The sequence below is a fragment of the Triticum aestivum genome, chromosome 4A, assembly GCF_018294505.1.
Source record: "Triticum aestivum cultivar Chinese Spring chromosome 4A, IWGSC CS RefSeq v2.1, whole genome shotgun sequence".
Classification (NCBI taxonomy): Eukaryota; Viridiplantae; Streptophyta; class Magnoliopsida; order Poales; family Poaceae; genus Triticum; species Triticum aestivum.
Genome location: NC_057803.1, coordinates 317,474,368 through 317,491,356, shown reverse-complemented (window position 1 = coordinate 317,491,356; position 16,989 = coordinate 317,474,368).

The window sequence follows — 16,989 nt, the reverse complement described above, 5'->3', positions numbered from 1 at the left end:
TGATGTCGAACCATACCTAAATAGCCGAAACACAAGTAGGACACGGTACTGCAAATCAAATTATCGAAGAAAAATTGGACCAAAATTGTTGGAGTGGGAAGTGGTAAGCGATGGTGGTGATATGCGGAAGTGGTGGGGGGTATGCGTAAGTATATGTTGGCAACAGAACAAAATTTGGCGAAAAATGGGCAGAAAACGGGCGGTGGAGAGGAAGTGGTGCTGCCAAGGGCCGGACGTCCGGGGTCGTGGCCGGATGTCCGGGCTCTGGATCCGTGGATAGATTCGAAGATCGTCACGAGGAGATGTCAAATCCGGGAAAAATTCGGAGAAATTTGTGGATGGAAATTGGGGAAAAGTGGATGGAAAGCTAGATCTACCTGCAACACACGAAATCCGCGGATCAAATCCAACAAAACTTCATCACACCAACAATTAACAAAAAAAATTGGGGCTATTTTTGTGGGGAATTTTCGAATTAGGGACAAAGTCAACAAAACTAGGCTAGAAAACACAATGGGGAGGCTCCGAAATCATGATCAATGTGGCTCTTGATACCAAGATGATGTAGGGTAGAACCCTAATCAGCCGATCTTTCACGAAAGGAGCGGATCCCGAGATGAACACAAAGAATGCAAGGAGGGAAATGAGGGAAAACATAAGGGGAAACACAAGAGGAACACTCAAACTAACAAGAACAAGTCACACATGTGCTAGATCCTTGGGTATAAAGGGAAGATACACGATCCAAAGTCAACAACGGACGATACACGGTAGCCGGTCTTCTCCGTGAGGAGGTCTCGAGTTCTTCCCTAAAGAGGGGTCTTGAATCTGCTTGGGGGGTCTTCTCTGGTGGAGGCTCGAATCTCCGAGCAGAAGGTAACCAAGTGGATGAGCAAATCTCTCACACAAAATATGAGCTAATCCTTTGCTAACCCTAGAAAGTTGGACGAGATGGAGTATATATAGTCTAGGGGGAGAAGGGGTACACGGGCCTCGGCCCTTCACTGTGCGCAGACAGGGCAGGCCGGACGTCCGGGCGTCGGGCCGGATGTCCGGGCTTTCACGTGACGCCGAATGACCGGGCTGAGGAGGCCGGATGTCCGGGCTAGAGCGGTGGGCTTTGTTGCTCTCGGGTTCGGAGGGGTCCGGATTTCCGTGCTGGAGGCCGGATATCCGGGGGCTCGGGAAAGGCCGAATGTCTGGGCTGGCGAGGCCGGATGCTGGTGCCTGTAGCTTCTGGCGGCTGAGCGGCTATGGTGGGAGGAGCTCCAGGGGCCGGACGTCCGGGTCGTGGCCGGATGTCCGGGACCTGGGAGGTGTGCTTGACTCCTTCTGTTGGTTCTCTTCATCCGTGAACTTGGGGACTTGTACATCTTCATGCTCATCTTCGGGAGGGTCCTCTTCGTACCTAATCATGCACAACAACTCGGACTTAGGTAGTAGCCATGTCTCATGCATAGAAAGCAGAAGTTGGGAGAGGAGTGAGTTCACCTTATCTTTGATAGCCTTGGCTCGGGCTGTTGTCATTGGTCCAAGTGGTGTCGTTGAAGGTGTAGGTGCATCCATGGGGATGATCATGGGATGCTCCGCATCAGCGAAGATAGTGTTTCCATTCATGCAAAACACGCACAAAGGCATATAGCTCTTTGTCATAGATCGGGTAATTAAGTTGCGCTCCGGAAAGTTTCTCACTAAAGTAAGCTATGGGGCGCTTCTCTTGCGTTAACACACCTCCTATGCCATTACCACTAGTGTGACGCCCCGAGACCGATGTGCCAGGTGTCTTCTAGTTATTCGTTGTTGTTGCCATGTCTTTTGCTTGTGTGTTGCATCTTGCCATATCATCATCCGCATTGCATCATCATGTTTTCAAACTTGCATCCGTCCGGGTCTCCCAGTTTCATCCGTTTTCCGTTCTGAGCCCAGACACACTTGCACGCGCCCGCGGCATGTCCGAAATAATATTTTATAAGTGGCCGGAAAATGTTCTCGAAATGGGTTGAAAGTTGGCGTGCGGTCTTATTATAGTGTAGATAGATTGCCTGTCAAATTTCATCGCATTCGGAGTTCGTTTGACGCCCCAACAGATAACTATAGTGGCAGTATAGCCGGTCTTTTTGTCGGACGTTTTCGGTCTCGAGAAACAGATGCTGGGCCCTCTCTCTCTCTTCTCCCCCTCGCAGTCTCGCCACAGCCCACCTAGTCCATCCTCCTTCCCCTCTTCGCTTCCGGAGTTGTCCGATGCGATCGCACGGTCCGAAACCCTCTCTGCTCAGTGCATCAAACCCCCTCGCGCGTGCGTCAGAAAAGTTGTCCCGGACCCGACCCGGACTGTCCCCATCGTTGTGTCCGGAACAACCGCAAACATCTACAAAACGTCTCCGTTTTGTTAATTGGACTTCTTAGTCTATTTTTCTCGACCGCCCGATTACAATCATAGGGACCGGATAGCCCCTAATTTAACCCACCTGCTTTGTATACTCAGATGAAACCCTAGAAACTAGGGATCTGTCCCATCCATCCCGTGTCCGCCGCCACCACTCTCTCCCTTGGTTTCAGTGCCAAACCAATCCCCAATCGACAACCTCGATCCAAATCCACCCGCACGCAACCAGCATCTACCTCCTCCCGATCTGCCTCCTCTCGCAGAGGCACTCACCTCGACCCCGAGCGGATCAAGCCAGCCGTCCCCGCCGGCGATGGGCAACACCGGGTGAGCAGGACTGTGGCCTTCCTCTCCCTCCTCCCCTCTGTTTTTTCTCGTGCTCCCCGGCTCTCTGTCAAGATCTCCCTCTCTCTCTATATTTCATCAGCCGCAGGTCGCCGTCGCCTTGGTCAACCCTCGCGGGAGCTCCGTCGACGCCCTGTTGGCCGGATCCGTCCTGGAAACAAGCAGATCCCTTCATCCTCGGCGAGCTCCGCCTCTCGTTCCCGTCGCTCTGGCGTGCGGCAAGTTCCCGGTCGTCGTGCCTACTTCTGCATCCTCCCGCTCGTCTCTGTGCACGCTGAAAACGAGTGAGCCGCCGCCCGCGTTGACCCGCTGCTTCGAGGACGAGGACGCCCAGCGACCAACGCCCGAGTCGACTCCCTTGCATCGCCTGTTGCCGCGCCTTGGACCCGCGCCCAGCCTTCCTTCCCCGCGCCGTTCCTCGCGCGCCGGACCTCCCCAACCTCACCGGAGCCACCACTAGGCCGACCCCGAGCTCCTCGCCCGCAGCTTCCCCGCCTCCAGTGTCCTCCCGTCCCCGAGCACGCAAATCGCTGGAGAGCTCGGGTGAGCAACAGGCCAGCCACGACGCCGGCCCGAGCCGCTTCCGCGCCATCCTTCGCCGCGCCGACCAGCAGCAGGGAACCAGGCCAGCCCCGCACCGCCCATATCTCCTTCCTCCTTCCCGCGGCTCTCACATTTCTCTAATCCTCTGTCAATTCGTTCCACGGCCACCGCCATGGAAGCCAAGCTCCAAGTTCCTGCTCGCCCGCGCCAAGTCCATCTACGAGAAGCAGTTGCCTGCATCCGGCCATGCATCCGGCGAGGACCGGCCATCCCTCGACCCAGATCCGCAGTGCACCCGGTTCCACGCCCTCCATCCTTCGCCGCCGCGCCGCAGATCCCTGACGCTGCTGCTTTGCTTTGCTTCTTCTAGAGCAGAGGAGGCCAGCGCCCGCAAACCTCTGCCTCATCTGCTCGTCCTGCGCGCCTTGACCTCCAGAGTAGACCGCGCGAAGCCTATCTCCAGATGCCGTCTCCTACGCGCGTGGGCCACAAGCAGGCCGGCCCAGCGCGCACCCTCCCGCCTCTCTCGCCATCGACCTGGGCCTCAGCCCTTGGTGATCCAACACCCGTTTCCCCTTGTGCAACTCTTGGGCTAGTCGGTTTCGGCCCATTCTTGTTTTTTCCCTGTCCAGCGATTTTAGTAATTATCTTGAGACTCCAGTTTTACAAAAAAAACCTTGTACATCATCCATTTTATAACTCTCCAACCGTGCATCGGATTAAAACAAACTTAATATGAAACTTGCTTAGAATTTTGTCTACTTTAATATTATTCAACTTCCACCCATGTTTAAAATGTTTAAAATGTTGTTGATTAAATTTTCTCCTATGCCATGATAAAATGCTTTTATTCATAACTAATTAACCGTTACTCCGAATTTAATAAACTTTATATGTAAATGGGGTAGAAAAATGCCTAGTTTAACATGGTGGCATCACTTTGCATGTTTAACAACTATAAAATATGGTTTAGGGCAGAACAGTACCAAATCTATAATATGCTCATGAGGAGTTTCCGGATTTGTTGTTCGATGTTCCGGCCTCATTTAAACTTGCCTAGAAAGGTAGTTTTATTATGCTTCACCCTCTTGCCATGTTAATCAACATTTAATCTTGTTGGGTACATAAACGAGAGAGAACTAAATAAGTCATGTGGTGTTTTCTTCAATATGCATATTGAGCTCCACTTAATCTATAGTGTGGTTTGTTGCTCTTTGCCATGCCATGCCATGTATCATTAAACCGGACATGCATCATACTTGTTGTGCATCATGCCATGATCGTGTGGTAATTGTTTACTATGTTATGTGCTTCTTTCCGGTGTTGCTTCTTCGGGTTGGTTCCGATAACGTCGCGTTTGTGAGGACCCGTTCGACTACGCCCGTTTGTCTTCTTCATGGACTCGTTCTTCTTCCTTGCGGGATTTCAGGCAAGATGACCATACCCTCGAAATCACTTCTATCTTTGCTTGCTAGTTGCTCGCTCTTCTGCTATGCCTATGCTGCGATACCTACCACTTGCTTATCATGCCTCCCATGTTGTTAAGCCAAGCCTCTAACCCACCTTGTCCTAGCAAACCGTTGTTTGGCTATGTTACCGCTCTGCTCAGCACCTCTTATAGCGTTGTTAGTTGCAGGTGAAGATTGAAGTTTGTTCCTTGTTGGAACATGAAGATGTTGTTTCTTGTTGGAACATGTTTACTTGTTGGGATATCACAATATCTCTTATCTAATTAATGCATCTATATACTTGGTAAAGGGTGGAAGGCTCGGCCTTATGCCTGGTGTTTTGTTCCACTCTTGCCGCCCTAGTTTCCGTCATATCGGTGTTATGTTCCCGAATTTTGCGTTCCTTACGCGGTGTTGACAGTTCGCCTTGAATAAAACTCCTCCAGCAAGGCCCAACATTGATTTTACCATTTTCCACCTAGCCTTTTCTTTCCCTTGGGTCGGCCGGCTCAAGGGTCATCTTATTTTAACCCCCCCCCCCTGGGCCAGTGCTTCTCTAAGTGTTGGTCCAAACTGAGCGATGTCCGAGGCTACCAGGGGCAACTCTGGGCTGGCTTACCCGACGTCTGGCTCATCCGGTGTGCCCTATGAACGAGATATGTGCAGCTCCTATCGGGATTTGTCGGCACATCCGGGTGGCTTTGCTGGTCTTGTTTTACCATTGTCGAAATGTCTTGTAATCGGGATTCCGAGCCTGATCGGGTCTTCCCGCTAGAAGGAATATCCTTCGTTGTCCGTGAGAGCTTGTGATGGGCTAAGTTGGGACACCACTGCAGGGATATGAACTTTCGAAAGCCGTGCCCGCGGTTATGGGCTGATGGGAATTTGTTAATGTCCGGTTGTAGAAAACCTGAAGTTGACCTTAATTAAAATACATCAACCGCGTGTGTAACCGTGATGGTCTCTTTCCGGTGGTGTCCTGGAAGTGAACACGGTGTTGGAGTAATGTTTGACGTAGGTTGTTTTAGGATCACTTCTTGATCATAGTTTTTCGACCGTGCTTTTGCCTTCTCTTCCCGCTCTCTTTTGCGAATATGTTAGCCACCATATATGCTAGTCGCTTGCTGCAGCTCCACCTCATACCTTTACCTTACCTATAAGCTTAAATAGTCTTGATCGCGAGGGTGCGAGATTGCTGAGTCCCCGTGGCGCACAGATACTTCCAAAACCAGTTTGCAGGTGCCGTTGAACCGTGCAGATGATGCTATCAAGCTCAAGGAGGAGCTCGATGAAGATCTTGTCCTTTGTGTTGTTTCATTCTAGTTGATCAGTAGTGGAGCCCAGTCGGGGTCGATCGGGGATCTGTGTAGCTTTTGGGGTAGTCTTCTTTTATTTTGGTTCCGTAGTCGGACCTTGATTGTATCTGGATGATGTAATGCTTTATTCATGTAATTGTGTGAAGTGGCGATTGCAAGCCAACTATGTATCTCTTTCCCTTATGTATTACATGGGTTGTATGAAGATTACCTCACTTGCAACATTGCTTTCAATGCGGTTATGCCTCTAAGTCGTGCTTCGACACGTGGGAGATATAGCCGCATCGAGGGCATTACAAGTTGGTAATCTGAGCCTTCCCCGACCTTAGGAGCCCCCCTGCTTGATCGAATAGCCGCTGTTGTTGAGTCTAGAAAAATGTTTTGAGTCATTTAGGATTATATATATCGGAGAGTTTAGGAAATCTTTTTACTCCCCAGTCCCTTCATCGCTCTGGTAAGGCATCCTGACGTAGAGTTTTGACTCTTCTCTTCTCAAATTTCACTAAAAAATTTAGGATCACGCGGGTATCTTGAATCGTTCCAATCGATTTGTGACGTGAACATTGTTCTTGGTGCCTCCTATCATTTAGGGGTTGTGGCAGTGTCCTGGGGAGTTGAGCTCCGAGGTGTTGTCGTCACAATTTTATCGTTGCAGTTCTGGAATACTTGAGTTTAGTTTCACCGACATCGAAAATCTCTTTTATGCAGTTGTTGGTGAGATAACCTTGACGCCACCCAGTACTGGGGCGGGAGTTCGGGAGTATTGCCATAACTCGTATAACGGATGCTTTTCGAAGGTTGAGGTAGATGATTTCTGAAGGTTTCTTGGTTATGTGTTGAAGGATGGATACAGCTGGATGTAGGATTTGCTAGTTTTGGGTGAGATATTATGCTTCCCCTGTATCCCCAACACCTGATTGCATAACCAGAAAATTTTGGGAGTTTATAAGTGGGAATTCAAGTAGCTCTTAGGATTTCTTTCCGACAGATGTATGATTTGAAATTGGGGTTCGACGTCTAGTGGTCCGCCTATCCACGGTTGGTTTTACAGTGGTCTCGTTGTGTCTTAAAGAGTCCTTGGCTATGCCGACTCGGGGACACTTCTTATGTCATGTGCACTGCCTTGTACATGATGGTGTTGTACGATTGAGCCCGTGTAGGCCGCACCACGAAAACTTCGGACGAAATCTCTATCATATGTTTGTTCCGGCTTATTCTGCAAGCCAATCCTTTTGTTTTTGTTTTGAGTTGTGGTATTCGAGTTGCTTCGAAGTCAAATGTTGATTCCATACCTTTTCCTAAGCGGTGTTCTCATAGCTCGATGTGAATACTAATCCTTCTCGATCATCGAGTCTGTCATGTCAATCCTTTTCAACCGGGGTGTCTCTTTTCAAGTGGATCCGACCACTTCAACATTCGCAAGATCAATTATCAGTTCTTCTCAACGGTGTTTGTTTCATCCGTCTCCAGGTTGCCTTTGTTTTTCCCGCCCACCTGCCCTTTTTCCTCAAGGACTAAGATTTCTTTATCAAGTATCCTTTTATTCTTGTGAAGTCTCTCCATTCTTTTCCATCAATGTTCTTACCCGGTGGTTTTCATGAAGATGCTCTACTAGTTCATCATTCTTCGCTCTTTTTCTTCTTCGGTGGAACCAATTCAAGCTTTGTTGATCCTATTCTTTTCTCATTTCAAATGCCTTCTCTTACCGGTGCACCTCTTATTCTTTCACCTCTCGCTATTCTTTTGTTCCGGAGTGCTCAAGATATCTCGAAGATTTGTGTTTCCACTCTGCATTCTTTCAAGATCTTTCGAGGATGTTCTCTCGTTCAAGCCTTTTAATTCAACCGGTGGAATCTCTCTTTTCAAGCAATCATTCAACGGTGTATCTTTTGAGTGGGCCCATAACCCACAGGTTTTTTTCCTAGGATCTTACCTGACTCTTCTATTTTCCCAGAGCTATACTCAAACCTTTCGAAGTTTGACGTAAGAATGAATTATCATCAGTCGAATGCCTTCTCGTAGATCTTTAATAATTCTTCCATCGTTGGTTCAACCTTTCCATTTTTCATCCCGGAGTATCTCAACAATTTGGTGGTGTTTCTCATCATCATTCTCAGATATTGAAGACCGAAGAAGAGTTTCTCTTTAATCTTGCTCCATTCTCTTCAAGATTCATGGTGCTAGCTTGTTGCCATCCTCTCATAATTATTTTCGATTGTGACAATCCTTTTCGCCCATCAGGAGATATTCAAGGGTATTTTCAGTTCGACTATCCGGAGGCCATCATTTCAGAAGACTTGTTCATTCTCAGTTTTCAGCTCTCATTCCCCAAATCTCACCGGTGCATCTTTCAATATTCTTTAATCAGCGTGTGATCTCTTCGTTTCAGTTGTATCTAAATTCTCTCAAGTATCTTCGTTCATTTCATAATTCTTCCCGGTGTTCCTTTATATTTTCTTCGTTCATTTTCATTTCTTACGGTGGTTCTTCCAGATTTCTCTTCCTTATCAATTTATTCGTTGTCAATCCTACCGGTGGTTCATAGAAGAACTTCCCAAGTTGGCGCTATATCTCTCTTAATCCTTACTACGAGAATAAGTAGTGTGCCAAATCCGTTGATTGTCATCAATTTAATTGGTGAAGGATAAGCATAATGTAATTCTTATTCTTGTTTCATCGAGTATATCCAATTACTTATTACGGAGGCTCATCAAATTCCGGATTTCAATTGTTCATCTTCTCTTCTTCCCGGAGTTCCAACCTTTTTTCAATTATTTCACCACGAACATCCATCTATATCATTACAAGGATTCACCTTGTGCTTTCAACTTCTCTTTCTTTTCGTTTGATCATTGTTTTGGTTACCGGAGTTCTTCATGAAGGTTCTACATGATGGTTCATAAAAGATTTAATTCCTTTTCGAAGTGTTCATCGAGATTCTTTTCAGAGGAATTCAAGCTTTCTTTATTTTGCAATACGGAGTGCAATTCTTTCTACCATATTATTGGAGATGGTATTATGTCATTCTTCGTAATTTGAGTTCATGCTTCATGTTTCACAAGTTATCGAGAATGGGGTAGTTTAAATCCATCATTCTCTTCATTGGAGTTATATTGGGTTATATTTCACCTAAAGCCTTCCCTAAGGATTGTGGCTATCTATGGTTCTTATAAAGGACCCAAGTTCTTCTTTATCCTCCCGGTGAAATACGTTCTCGTCTCCTTGGTCATACCAATCAAATTCTTTTTCCCATGAGTGGCAGGTTGTCACCTCATAATTTGAGATGTACTCCATAAGACCATATCAAGCTTATTCTTTTCGTTGTTGGCTTTCTAATAACTCCATTCGACCATTCTCCTAAGGATGCCTTCTCAAGCTCAATTGTGGCACGACTTGGCATTTTCTTCTCCATTCTTTTATTTCAATTATTTATCGTCTATTCTTTTGTTCCGGAGGCATGGTGATGTTGCTCTCTTCAATCCATCATCTGGTGTGTCAAGATCATGTTCTTTTCATGCCTATCCATTTAACCGGAGTGTGGTGCCATTCTGCTCAAGTTCTTTTCGCCTTATCAAGCCTTGCATCTCTTTTCAACCGGAGTGCTGTCTGATATTTTTTCTTACCCCTAATTCCATTCATTCAATAGTTCCGGAGGCAGTGTGTTGTGATTTCATCAAGTATATTCTCATCTTACATGGTTCTTATTCAATTCCTTTTCTTTTCAATCGAAGTGCCGCCTGAAGTTGTTCTTCCTTGTTCCTCTTTTCTAACAGAGTGTTTTCAACTTCGTTCATCTACATTACATTCTTCTTTCAATTTGTTCAACTTCCCAAGGTTCTTTGGTTTCACTCGTTTGTCAAAGAAGCAACTTAGTTTTACCTCTTCTGTTTCTCTTCCGTTTTCCCTCCGGCGCCATTCTAGATCTCGGGACGAGATCCTCTCGTAGTGGTGGAGTGTTGTGACGCCCCGAGACCGATGTGCCAGGTGTCTTCTAGTTATTCGTTGTTGTTGCCATGTCTTTTGCTTGTGTGTTGCATCTTGCCATATCATCATCCGCATTGCATAATCATGTTTTCAAACTTGCATCCGTCCGGGTCTCCCAGTTCCGTCTGTTTTCCGTTCTGAGCCCAGACACACTTGCACGCGCCCGCGGCATGTCCGAAATAATATTTTATAAGTTGCCAGAAAATGTTCTCGGAATGGGTTGAAAGTTGGCGTGCGGTCTTATTATAGTGTAGATAGACCGCCTGTCAAATTTCATCGCATTCGGAGTTCGTTTAACGCCCCAACGGATAACTATAGCGGCAGTATAGCCGGTCTTTCCGTCGGACATTTTCGGTCTCCGAAAACAGATGCCGGGCCCTCTCTCTCTCTTCTCCCCCTCGCAGTCTCGCCACAGCCCACCTAGTCCATCCTCCTTCCCCTCTTTGCTTTCGGAGTTGTCCAATGCGATCGCACGGTCCGAAACCCTCTCTGCTCAGTGCATCAAACACCCTCGCGTGCGTGTCCGAAAAGTTGTCCCGGACCCGACCCGGACTGTCGCCACCATTGTGTCCGGAACATCCCCAAACATCTACAAAACGTCTCTGTTTTGTTAATTGGACTTCTTAGTCTATTTTTCTCGACCGCCCGACTACGATCGTAGGGACCGGATAGCCCCTAATTTAACCCACCTGCTTTTTATACTCAGATGAAACCCTAGAAACTAGGGATCTGTCCCATCCATCCCGTGTCCGCCGCCACCACTCTCTCCCTTGGTTTCAGCGCCAAACGAATCCCCAATCGACAGCCTCGATCCAAATCCACCCTCACGCAACCAGCATCTACCTCCTCCCGATCTGCCTCCTCTCGCAGAGGAACTCACCTCGACCCCGAGCGGATCAAGCCAGCCGTCCCCGCCGGCGATGGGCAACACCGGACGAGCAGGACTGTGGCTTTCCTCTCCCTCCTCCCCCTGTTTTTCCACGTGCTCCCCGGCTCTCTCTCACGATCTCCCTCTCTCTCTGTTTTTCATCAGTTGCAGGTCGCCGTCGCCTTGGTCAACCTTCGCTGGAGCTCCGTCGACGCCCCGTTGGCCGGATCCGGCCCGGAAACAAGCAGATCCCTTCATCCTTGGCGAGCTCCGCCTCCCGTTCACGTCGCTCCGGCGTGCGCCAAGTTCCCTGTCGTCGTGTCGTGCTTCTGTATCCTCCCGCTCGTCTCTGTGCATGCTGAAAACGAGTGAGCCGCCGCCTGCATTGACCCGCTGCTTCGAGGACGAGGACGCCCAGCGACCAGCGCCCGAGTCAACTCCCTTGCATCGCCTATTGCCGCGCCTTGGACCCACGCCCAGCCTTCCTTCCCCGCGCTGTTCCTCGCGCGCCGGACCTCCCCAAACTCGCCGGAGCCACAACCAGGCCGACCCCGAGCTCCTCGCCCGCAGCTTCCCCGCCTCCTGTGTCCTCCCGTCCCCGAGCACGCAAATCACCGGAGAGCTCGGGTGAGCAATAGGCCAGCCACGACGCCGCCCCGAGCCGCTTCCGCCCCATCCTTCGTCGCGCCGACCAGCAGTAGGGAACCAAGCCAGCCCCGCACCGCCCATCTCTCATTCCTCCTCCCCACGGCTCTCTCATTTCTCTAATCCTCTGTCAATTCGTTCCACAGCCACCGCCATGGAGGCCAAGCTCCAAGTTCCTGCTCACCCGCGCCAAGTCCATCTATGAGAAGCAGTCGCCCGCATCCGGCCATGCATCCGGCGAGGACCGGCCATCCCTCAACCCAGATCCGCAGCGCGCCCGATTCCATGCCCTCCATCCTTCGCCGCCACGCCGGAGATCCCTGACGTCATTGCTCTGCTTTGCTTCTTCTAGAGCAGAGGAGGCCAGCGCCCGCAAACCTCTGCCTCATCCGCTCGTCCTACACGCGTTGACCTCTAGCGTAGACCGCGCGAAGCCCATCTCCAGATGCCATCTCCTACGCGCGTGGGCCACAAGCAGGCCGGCCCAGCGCGCACCCTCCCGCCTCTCTCGCCATCGACCTGGGCCTCAGACCTTGGTGATCCAACACCCGTTTCCCCTTGTGCAACTCTTGGGCTAGCCGGTTTCGGCCCATTCTTGTTTTTTCCCTGTCCAGCGATTTTAGTAATTATCTTGAGACTCCAGATTTACAGAAAACCCCTTGTACATCATGCATTTTATAACTCTCCAACCGTGCATCGGATTAAAACAAACTTAATATGAAACTTGCTTAGAATTTTGTCTAGTTTAATATTATTCAACTTCCACCCATGTTTAAAATGTTGTTGATTAAATTTGCTCCTATGCCATGTTAAAATGCTTTTATTCATAACTAATTAACCGTAGCTCTGAATTTAATAAACTTTATATGTAAATGGGGTAGAAAATGCCTAGTTTAACATGGTGGCATCACTTTGCATGTTTAACAACTATAAAATATGTATTAGGTCAGAAAAATACCAAATCTATAATATGCTCATGAGGAGTTTCCGGATTTGTTGTTCGATGTTCCGTCCTTATTTAAACTTGCCTAGATATGTTGTTTTATTATGCTTCACCCTCTTGCCATGTTAATCAACATTTAATCTTGTTGGGTACATAAACGAGAGAGAGCTAAATAAGTCATGTGGTGTTTTCTTCAATATGCAACTCCGTTGCATATTGAGCTCCACTTAATTTGTAGTGTGGTTTGTTGCTCTTTGCCATGCCATGCCATGTATCATTAAACCGGACATGCATCATACTTGTTGTGCATCATGCCATGATCGTGTGGTAATTGTTTACTATGTTGTGTGCTTCTTTCCGGTGTTGCTTCTTCGGGTTGGTTCCGATAACGTCGCGTTTGTGAGGACCCGTTCGACTACGCCCGTTTGTCTTCTTCATGGACTCGCTCTTCTTCCTTGCGGGATTTCAGGCAAGATGACCATACCCTCGAAATCACTTCTATCTTTGCTTGCTAGTTGCTCGCTCTTTTGCTATGCCTATGCTGCGATACCTACCACTTGCTTAACATGCCTCCCATGTTGTTAAGCCAAGCCTCTAACCCACCTTGTCCTAGCAAACCGGTGTTTGGCTATGTTACCGCTCTGCTCAGCCCCTCTTATAGCGTTGTTATTTGCAGGTGAAGATTGAAGTTTGTTCCTTGTTGGAACATGAAGATGTTGTTTCTTGTTGGAACATGTTTACTTGTTGGGATATCACAATATCTCTTATCTAATTAATGCATCTATATACTTGGTAAAGGGTGGAAGGCTCGGCCTTATGCCTGGTGTTTTGTTCCACTCATGCCGCCCTAGTTTCCGTCATATCGGTGTTATGTTCCCAGATTTTGCGTTCCTTACGCGGTTGGGTTATAATGGGAACCCCTTGACCGTTCGCCTTGAACAAAACTCCTCCAGCAAGGCCCAACATTGGTTTTACCATTTTCCACCTAGCCTTTTCTTTCCCTTGGGTCGGCCGGCTCAAGGGTCCTCTTATTTTAACCCCCCCGGGCCAGTGCTTCTCTAAGTGTTGGTCCAAACTGAGTGATGTCCGAGGCTACCAGGGGCAACTCTGGGCTGGCTTACCCGACGTCTGGGTCATCCGGTGTGCCCTGAGAACGAGATATGTGCGGCTCCTATCGGGATTTGTCGGCACATCCGGGTGGCTTTGCTGGTCTTGTTTTACCATTGTCGAAATGTCTTGTAACCGGGATTCCGAGCCTGATCGGGTCTTCCCGCTAGAAGGAATATCCTTCGTTGACCGTGAGAGCTTGTGATGGGCTAAGTTGGGACACCGCTATAGGGATATGAACTTTTGAAAGCCGTGCCCGCGGTTATGGGCAGATGGGAATTTGTTAATGTCCGGTTGTAGAAAACCTGAAGTTGACCTTAATTAAAATACATCAACCGCGTGTGTAACCGTGATGGTCTCTTTCCGGTGGAGTCCGGGAAGTGAACACGGTGTTGGAGTAATGTTTGACATAGGTTGTTTTAGGATCACTTCTTGATCATAGTTGTTCGACCGTGCTTTTGCCTTCTCTTCCCGCTCTCTTTTGCGAATATGTTAGCCACCATATATGCTAGTCGCTTGCTGCAGCTCCACCTCATACCTTTACCTTACCTATAAGCTTAAATAGTCTTGATCGCGAGGGTGAGAGATTGTTGAGTCCCCGTGGCTCACAGATACTTCCAAAACTAGTCTGCAGGTGCCGTTGAACCATGCAGATGACGCTATCAAGCTCAAGGAGGAGCTCGATGAAGATCTTGTCCTTTGTGTTGTTTCATTCTAGTTGATCAGTAGTGGAGCCCAGTCGGGGTCGATCGGGGATCTGTGTAGCTTTTGGGGTAGTCTTCTTTTATTTTGGTTCCGTAGCCGGACCTTAATTGTATCTGGATGATGTAATGCTTTATTCATTTAATTGTGTGAAGTGGCGATTGTAAGCCAACTATGTATCTCTTTTCCTTATGTATTACATGGGTTGTGTGAAGATTACCTCACTTGCGACATTGCTTTCGGTGCGGTTATGCCTCTAAGTCGTGCTTCGACACGTGGGAGATATAGCCGCATCGAGGGTGTTACAACTAGCATCGCAACGAATCTCAAAGAGTTTGTCAAAGTTGGGTAATGCCAGCACGGGAGCATGAGTAAGCAAATTCTTAAGCTCATTGAAAGCGGTATCTTGGGATGGTCCCCGAACAAAAGGCGCATTTGTCTTGCTCGAAGCATGCAAAGGCGAAGCAATGGTGCTAAAATCTTTCACAAAGCGACGATAGAAATCCTAAAGGCAAAGAAAGCTTCGCACTTGTTGCAAGTTGGTTGGTTGAGGCCATGTCTTAATAGCATTGATCTTGGACTCATCTACATGAACACCCTTAGAAGATACAACAAAACCCAAGAAAACGAGCTTATCAACGCCGAAAAGGCACTTCTCCATGTTAGCAAAGAGATTCTCGTTTCGAAGAGTTTGTATAACGGTACGAACGTGGGTGACATGATCTTGAAGAGATTTGCTATAAACAAGGATATCATCGAAGTAGGCCACAACAAACACACCAATGTAAGGTCGAAAGACATGATTCATAAGACGCATAAAAGTACCCGGTGCTTTCGATAGACCCATAGGCATAACTAACCACTCATACAACCCAAACTTGGTTTTGAAAGCGGTTTTCCATTCATCACCCTCGTGTATGCCGATTTGATAGTAACCACTTTCAAGATAAATTTTGGAGAATATAGTGGCACCACTAAGTTCATCAAGCATATCATCAAGGCGTGGAATGGGATACCTATAGTGAACGGTGATAGCATTGATAGGTCTACAATCGGAGCACATGCGAAAGCTACCATATCATTTTGGCAGAAGAATGACCGGAGCGGCACAAGGACTCTAACTTTCATGCACATGTCCATGGTCTATGAGATGCTTTACTTTCCTTTGTATTTCTTTGGTTTCTTTGAGGTTGACGCGGTAGGGAGATTTGTTCAGAAGAGGTGCTCCCGGGATGAGGTCGATGCGGTGCTCGATGCCTCGTAGTGGAGGTAGTCCCAAAGGTAGCTCGTCGGGGAAAACATCTTGAAATTCCTGCAAAAGAGAAGACAACACTAAAGGTAGAACATGAGAGGTGTTAGCTTGTGTTGCATTGTCCTTGCACAAAAGGACATAGTGTAGGACACTTGATGGGTTCTCACACACTCCTCTTCTCTCACTTTTGGTGGAAAATAGAACTAAGTTCTTCTTGTCGCTCATCGTGGAGGAACTCAATTTGGGCTTGTGGCGCTTACTCTCTTTTTGGTGGCTCACTCTCTCACTATTCTCTCCATGATGGGTGGCTTGCTTGTCGGCGATCACTTGGCTTGGAGACATGGGGCGAAGTACGTACTCCTTTCCTTTCATCTTGAAGATGTAGTGGTTCGTTCGGTCGTTGTGGATGACACCTCTATCAAATTTCCATGGGCGTCCAAGAAGAAGGTGGAAAACGGTCATTGGAACGACGTCACACTCCAAAGTGTCTTCATAGGCGCCAATTTTGAAGGAGACTTGTACTCGATGCTCGACTTGGATAGTGCCAAAGTCGATAACCATTGAACTTTGTAGGGATGTGGGTGCTTCATCTTGGGCAATTGGAGCTTGGAGCAAAGTTCTTCACTTGCGAGGTTATGACAACTCCCTCCATCGATGATGACCTTGACGGATCTTCCATTGATGCCGGCCTTGGTATGAAAGATATGGCATCTTTGGTCTTCTTCTTGGTTATGTTGAAGATTCAAGACCTTGGAGACAACTAGAGTGGGACTTGAATCTTCATCGCAAAAGACTTGTTCCATGTCTTCTTCGTTCACTTGCCGGTGTATGGCCACTTGCTCAAGGGCTTCCATTTCTCCTTCACTCATTGAGTCATAAGTGCCGTCGTCGTTGAGGATCATGGTCCACTTGTTGGTGCACTCATAGGACTTGTGGCCTCGGCCTCCGCATGTGAAGCATTTGAAGGAACTCATCTTGACAGTCTCATCGGTTGGGGTAGATGATGATGAAGCTCTCAGCTTGAAGTTGCTCGTTGTAGGAGGATGACTTGGAGTTGACAAAGCTTTATTGGAAGTCGACTTATCAATGTTTTGAAGGAAATATTCCCTAGAGGCAATAATAAAGTTATTATTTATTTCCTTATATCATGATAAATGTTTATTATTCATGCTAGAATTGTATTAACTGGAAACATAATACTTGTGTGAATACATAGACAAACAAAGTGTCACTAGTATGCCTCTACTTGACTAGATCGTTAATCAAAGATGGTTATGTTTCCTAACCATAGACATGAGTTGTCATTTGATTAATGGGATCACATCATTAGGAGAATGATGTGATTGACTTGACCCATTCCGTTAGCTTAGCACCCGATCGTTTAGTATGTTGCTATTGCTTTCTTCATGACTTATACATGTTCCTATGACTATGAGATTATGCAAGTTCC